Source organism: Phocoena sinus, unplaced genomic scaffold (assembly GCF_008692025.1).
Source record: "Phocoena sinus isolate mPhoSin1 unplaced genomic scaffold, mPhoSin1.pri scaffold_32_arrow_ctg1, whole genome shotgun sequence".
Taxonomy (NCBI): Eukaryota; Metazoa; Chordata; class Mammalia; order Artiodactyla; family Phocoenidae; genus Phocoena; species Phocoena sinus.
The window spans coordinates 193,932-200,181 of record NW_022605652.1 but is presented as its reverse complement, the minus strand read 5'-3'; positions in this window follow the sequence as shown (position 1 = coordinate 200,181).

Sequence of the window (6,250 nt, the reverse complement as noted above, 5' to 3'; positions counted from 1 at the left end):
AGGGCACCCCAAGTGTGTGGGCAAAGCAGGAGCCCAGAGGCCAGGGCAAATCCACCCTGGCCAAGTCCCTTCCTTCTTTCAACACATCGCAGTGCCCCTGTCCGTGCGCACCTCACCTCCTCATTTACACTCTTGTGAACAAATGTTGTCACTTCTCCTACACAATGAAGTGTACATGGTGCAGGAGAAATGGCACCTAACACACGGTGACACACATCTTAAAACTGGAGAGGGAGAGGGAGAACGAGAGAGAGAGAAACACCAGTTTTATACTATAATATAAAATATAGGAAAATACAAATTGATGTTAAAACCGTTTATAACAACTTAGCTTTTATTTTCACCTATACCTGCACTATACAATTTAGTAGTCATCTAAGTAATCTGGTTCTAAATCATAACGTAGGCTTTAAATTTTGAAATAATACAGTTTTCTACATTACCAAAAATGTACCTTAGAGGCCAGTATTCAAATCCTCCAGTGTCTTCTTAGCCAAAGCAGACCTTTTTAGCATCTTCAGAGACCCTGTCAGAATGTGCCCCGGAGGTTAGGGGGAGTTTCCTGGATCACAGTTAGCCCTTCCCCTGTTGCCAATCAGTGCGGGTGTTTATTGTAACTGCTGGTGCTGAGAGAGCTGTGTGAGTGGCTCCGGCGCGTACACACGCAGGAGCACTTTGTCACCATCAACATATTTGGCAGGTGCAGCCACAACTTGTAAGCAGCCTTACATTCCGGCCACCGAGCAGGCCAAGCCGCCCCGCTGTCCCTCTTCCCCCGCTGATTCCCCTCACAGGGATCAGAGTGTACTGGACCCTCTTGTCCCCTCCTACCCTTCCCCACTCACAGGCATGGCCAGTCTCCTGGTTCTGGCTCTGTTTTGGGGAGGAAGGAGGTACAGGCCCAGCCCGGGGGAAGTCTTCAGGGGGGACCGCATCTGCTCACATAGTCTGTGGACTCGTCCTGGAGGTTCGGGTGCATCGTGATGGCTGGAGGAGCCTCAGCGCCTGCCATGTGCGGGTTCTCACCTGTTGAACAAAAACTCAGAGTCCCTCCGGGTGCGGGTGTGGCCGAGGGGAAGGTGAGACTCGGATGGGCCAAGGGTGGAGGAGAGGGTTTTCTAAGTTCCACAGCACAGACTAAATCCTTTCTCAGCTGGAAACATTGATGGCTCAGCACCGGCCCCACCAACTGGAGGAATTGGTGGATGTCCTGAGCAGGGTTTCTCAGGGAAATGCAAGGAGATGGTTGGGGGAGGGGAGATGCCGGTGAGAGCCTGGGACCTGACGTCCACCCCTATGACTTCAGCGCAGGAGGTGCGGAATATAAATAGGATTTTCCCCAAGTCAGAGCAGCTGCTTTCCCTGGGCCTGATGTTGACTCTTTATTATAATAGTGAGATACATGCAGAACAAGAGACCAAGACCTGCAGCAGGGTGTCCTCTAAACCCTTCATTCTCCATCTGGCATAAGCTCGCTGATACCGAGCTGTCTCCCACTGAGTTCCAGGCCTGTTCCAGACACTGAGGTGCAGCAGTGGGTGATAAAAAATGAGGGAGTCCCCATTCTCATGCAGCCGACAGACTTGTGGGGGAGACAGCAACAAATAAAATGGACACAACGTCCGATGGTGATATGTATCTTGGAGAGAAATAGTCAGGAAGGAAGGTTGAGCAAATTTCTGAGTGTGTTCAGTGAACAACAATGGAGAGGGCAGAGTGTTCCAGGCTGAGAGATCAACAAATGCAAAGGCCCTGAGGCCACAGTGGGCTGCATGTTGAGAGTCTTAGGTACTAGTGTGGATTCTTAGATTTCTCTTGAGTCTGCATTTTGCTTTTATTTGTATTCTTCCTTTCACTTTCTTAGCTCAGTAACATAAAAGCCTCACCACCAATCTGTTGAATTCAGCATATTCTATTCCAGTGACTCAACGTGAAAACTTTGGTGACTTTGGGTCAACTCAGTGCATGTCTATTGAGTGGTCTCCCTGGGCCCCGCACTCTGTGAAGAGCTAGCAGGCTGTGGAATTAACTTGAGGGGTCTCCACCTTGATGACCCCAGTTCATGAACTTCCTCTGTGTCCTTCCACTCCACCTCCTCCCATCTCATCTGGGTCATGAGTTCTGATCATGACACTCTCTCACACTTTCATCTTCTATGTCCAGCTCCTTCCAGAGGTCTCTGCCCAAAGGTCCGCCAAGCTTCTCAAAGTCAGTGCAGCCCAAACTGAGTTACATTTTTTTCTTGGAAGTCCCTTTGCTAAGAAAGCCACTAATGCGTCCCCCAAGCTCCAGGAATGGCTGTTGCCTCACCCCACCCCAGCAGCCCACACCATGATCCCACTGCTGCAGGACTCCCCACCATCCTCTCTTTCTTTTCAATCCTGGGATGCACACCAAACTTTCCCTCCTCGCAAAGGCCCTTCGTGTGGCAGGCAAATACACGTGTCACCACATGTGGTCATTGCTGGTAAAGAGCAACGGGATCCCAGACCAGAGGACAGACATGTCACCCTGAGCAGGTAGAGCACAGGCCGCTGTGGCAGCAAAGCCCATATAGGGAGTGAGGCAGGCATCACGCTGCAGCCTCTCCCAAGTCTTCCCCCAGTGCACCCTGTGTTCCCAAGCCACCATCTTGGGGGACTGCCATTCTTGTGTGGTGTTAGGGGCATGCCCATTTATTCCTTCATTCCCTGATTCATTCCTCTTGTGTGTTTCCTGCTCAGTGCCACTTTGGCGAGAGGAGAGCTCATCCTCGGAGACCCAGCTCAGATGTTGCCTGAAGACAGGCATGCTGATGGCCACCCATTCTTGCTGCCTTTGGCCCCATGTGCAACACCCCACGGCTGTGATCATGCTTTGATTACCTCTCCAGCCTGTGGACTCTGAGGACACTGGGCGAGACTCAGAGAGGAGCTCGTAAATGTGTGGTGATGGCTAAATGACTGAACAGTGAAAGGACTAAACACAGGCCATGTGTAAGTCAAGTTCACCGAAGATCATTTTCCACCTCCTCCTCCTCCTCCTCCCTCATTCCAGGACCAGGAGCCTAAGGGGCCTTATCTCACCCTCACCTCATGTGCCACTTCAGTAGTCTGGAGGTCTGTGATCTTTCATTTCAATTTGTTTACACTTTGAAGACATTTCATGGCTGTACCTCTCAGTATTGAGAACCTTAAAGTCAGGGGCCCTTCTGTGGTGCCTGAGCCAGAAGACATTATGGGGGAACATGGGGTTGAGGAGGATGTGACCCGGTGTCTGGGCCCCTGGGTGGTGGGAAGTGGGGAAGCAGAATCAGAGGAAGTTTTCACCCCGCCCCCACCAGGACACATTCCTCCCTCTTTGCCTGTAACCAACCTGGTTATGATTACCTGGGGTTCATTGTTTCTCCTTGGTAGATTTGCCGGCCACCAGACCTCAGTTCTAAGCTTTCTGCATGGCCTACATCAAGTCAATAGTGCTTTTGAAGCCTCTGTTCCTAACTCTAAGTAAATCTGACAGTTATGCTGGCTGAAGTGGTGCCTGGCTGAGTTCCTGGCATCTCACTCTGAGATGCTCAGCTGTTGATGTCCCCTGTCACTGCTCTCCCCGAAACCCCTGCTTGCAAAGTGGTGGTGGAATGTCTTGATAGAGGAATGTAAGAGTGAGTAGGAGAAGGGCGAGTGGTGTCAGGGTGGCACTGAAATACAGGGGGCAGGACTTTGCTCTTGGTTGGTCCTGACCTTTTGCAACTGGCCACGCCCCCTGAGTGTGCACGGTCCCCTGGGAAATCAAAAGTCCCAGCCTGAGCGCTTGGCCCACAGAGGGCTGAAGGGTGTGACAGAAGCAGCCCACTCACAGGGTCCTGGGGAGCTCAGGGCTCAGAGAACACGGGGGAGTGCAGCCTGGCTGGCAGTGTTTCCCCGTGCATGCCATCATAAACGGCCACACCAGTCTGAGGATACGTGAGTTGTACTTGATTGGGAGACTGTGGGTTCTGGGGGATTAGGCTTTTGCCACCTCCCTCTCCTTCTGTCTCTCTCTCCATTTGCCACCGCTCCCCCACTCCCTGCACAGGTGTTCTCTTCTTTGGCTGTCAGCCTGAGGCACACATTGGTGGAGTCCTTGTCGGTGTGTGTGGTTTGTGGAGTTGTGAGAAAAGACAACAGAACTGCGCTCGTGTCCGCTGGGCCTCGTGGCTGCTGTAGGATGGTGGAGCAAGTTGCGGATCTGCAGGAAAACATGACGTAATACCATGGACCTCTGTGCATAAAGTGGTTATGATGGAATGTATAAATTCTGTATCTTTCACAGTTAATAAAATGATAGAAAGTGTCTGTGTACGTGTGTATATCTTAATGGTCTAGAATGGCAAATTCGTACTTACTTGCTTACTTTTTTTTTGGCTGTGTTGGTCTTCGTTGCTATGCGCGGGCCTTCTCTAGTTTCGGCGAGCGGGGGCTACTCTTCATTGTGGTGCACGGATTTCTCATTGCGGTGGCTTCTCTTGTTGCACAGCACGGGCTCTAGTCTTGCAGGCTTCAGTAGTTGTGGCTCGCGGGTTCTAGAGTGCAGGCTCAGTAATTGTGGTGCACGGGCTTAGGTGCTCAGCACCATGTGGGATCTTCCTGGACCAGCGCTCGAACATGTGTCCCCTGCATTGGCAGGTGGATTCTTAACAACTGCTCCACCAGGGAAGCCCTAGAACGGCAAATTCTTAAGTGAAACAGACGAATGAACCACAGGCTAAAACATGGATGAGCCTCGACAATATGACCCTAAGTGTGAGAAGCCAGACAGAGAAGGCCAGAATTGTGCAATTCCAATTACTTGAAATATACAGAACTGGCAAATCCATAGACAAAAAGCACACGGTGGGTTGCTGAGGTCTAGTGGGGAAGAGGGGGAAGGGGAAGTGGTTGTATAAAGTCTGGATTTCTTTCTGAGATGATGGAATGTTCTCGATTAGTACTGATGATGGTCGTAGAACTTTCTATGTCGTCTCTAAATCACTGAATGTACACTTATGAAAGGGTGAATTTTATGATATGTGTATCTATATCACTTTAGAAATCATCATGAGTAAATGTGATTTTTATAAAAGAACATCAAAAACACATGATCCTGAGTTGTTTGTTTATTGGTTGGTTCTCACTCTCACTCTACTAAGCTCTGTAGACATGAAGAAAGACCTCACGTTACATTGACTCAAGCCCATGCAGAAGCGCTTTCTGGTGGCAAAAAAGAAGGTTGTGATGAGAGGAAGCTGGAGGTTCCAGACAGGAAGTGGAGCAGCCCACATGACTGCCTAGCACAACATATTTGGATTTCCTACATTCGGTTCTGAGTGCAAAGGATGAAAAATGAGGAAGTTGTCAGTCGCTGAAAAAGCACTGACCCTTGGGATCTGTTGCTGCACAGATTTGCGTCAGGCTTTCCAGGTTGCATGCTCCAGGGGACGGGGCAGGACCTCGTGATTACAGGGAGGACTTCCCTGACTCTCAGGCATATATAGAAAATTCTGTATTCTGGAAACCCTCTTTCAACATCTTCAAATACTCTGGGGATAAAAACTTTAGTCAGTGTTCTTAAAATTAACTGCAAACAATGGTAATAATTACACTAGTGTTGAATAACAAAAACAATGGTAATTTTCATTACCAAAATCTCAGGATTTCTTATTTCATTAATGCCTACATTGTGGTGAGTCTACTGTGAGTCTTACAGTGAAAGAAAAAAGTAAAAACTCATTAATCCAATGCATATTTTTTGCGTTCCCAATACCGCTGCCAACCAATACCGCTCCCAACACCGCTGGTTGACCTTGCTGCAGGAACCACCAGGTGAAGCTCCACTGGTGCGAACCTCAGCGACAAGAATCCCCCTCTAGCAAGGGCACAGGCGAACAGCCTCCGCCCTAACTCCTGCGGTCGACCCCGGTGCCATCCGTCGCGTTGCTTGGTCCGGGTTGCCTGCCCGCGGGTCCAGAGACAGTTCCCAGGATCCAGAGATAGAGAGCTTATTGCGTGGGGGAGCCTCAGACAACCGCTTCCAACCAGGATTGTGCCCGGGCTCAGAGCTCCTCCCGACCACCAGCGGATGGCCCAGGCCGCACTCCGTTTCCCACACGTTTGTTAGGGGCTCCGACCACCGAGACCCAGGTGGGATGGCTGCCGCTCCTGGAGCGTCCTCCCCGCTCGCCCTGGACACTCCGTGTCGTCCCCCTCGGTGAGGGGACCTGCGTGTGTTGTCAAAACACAAGAGCTGCGCCGAG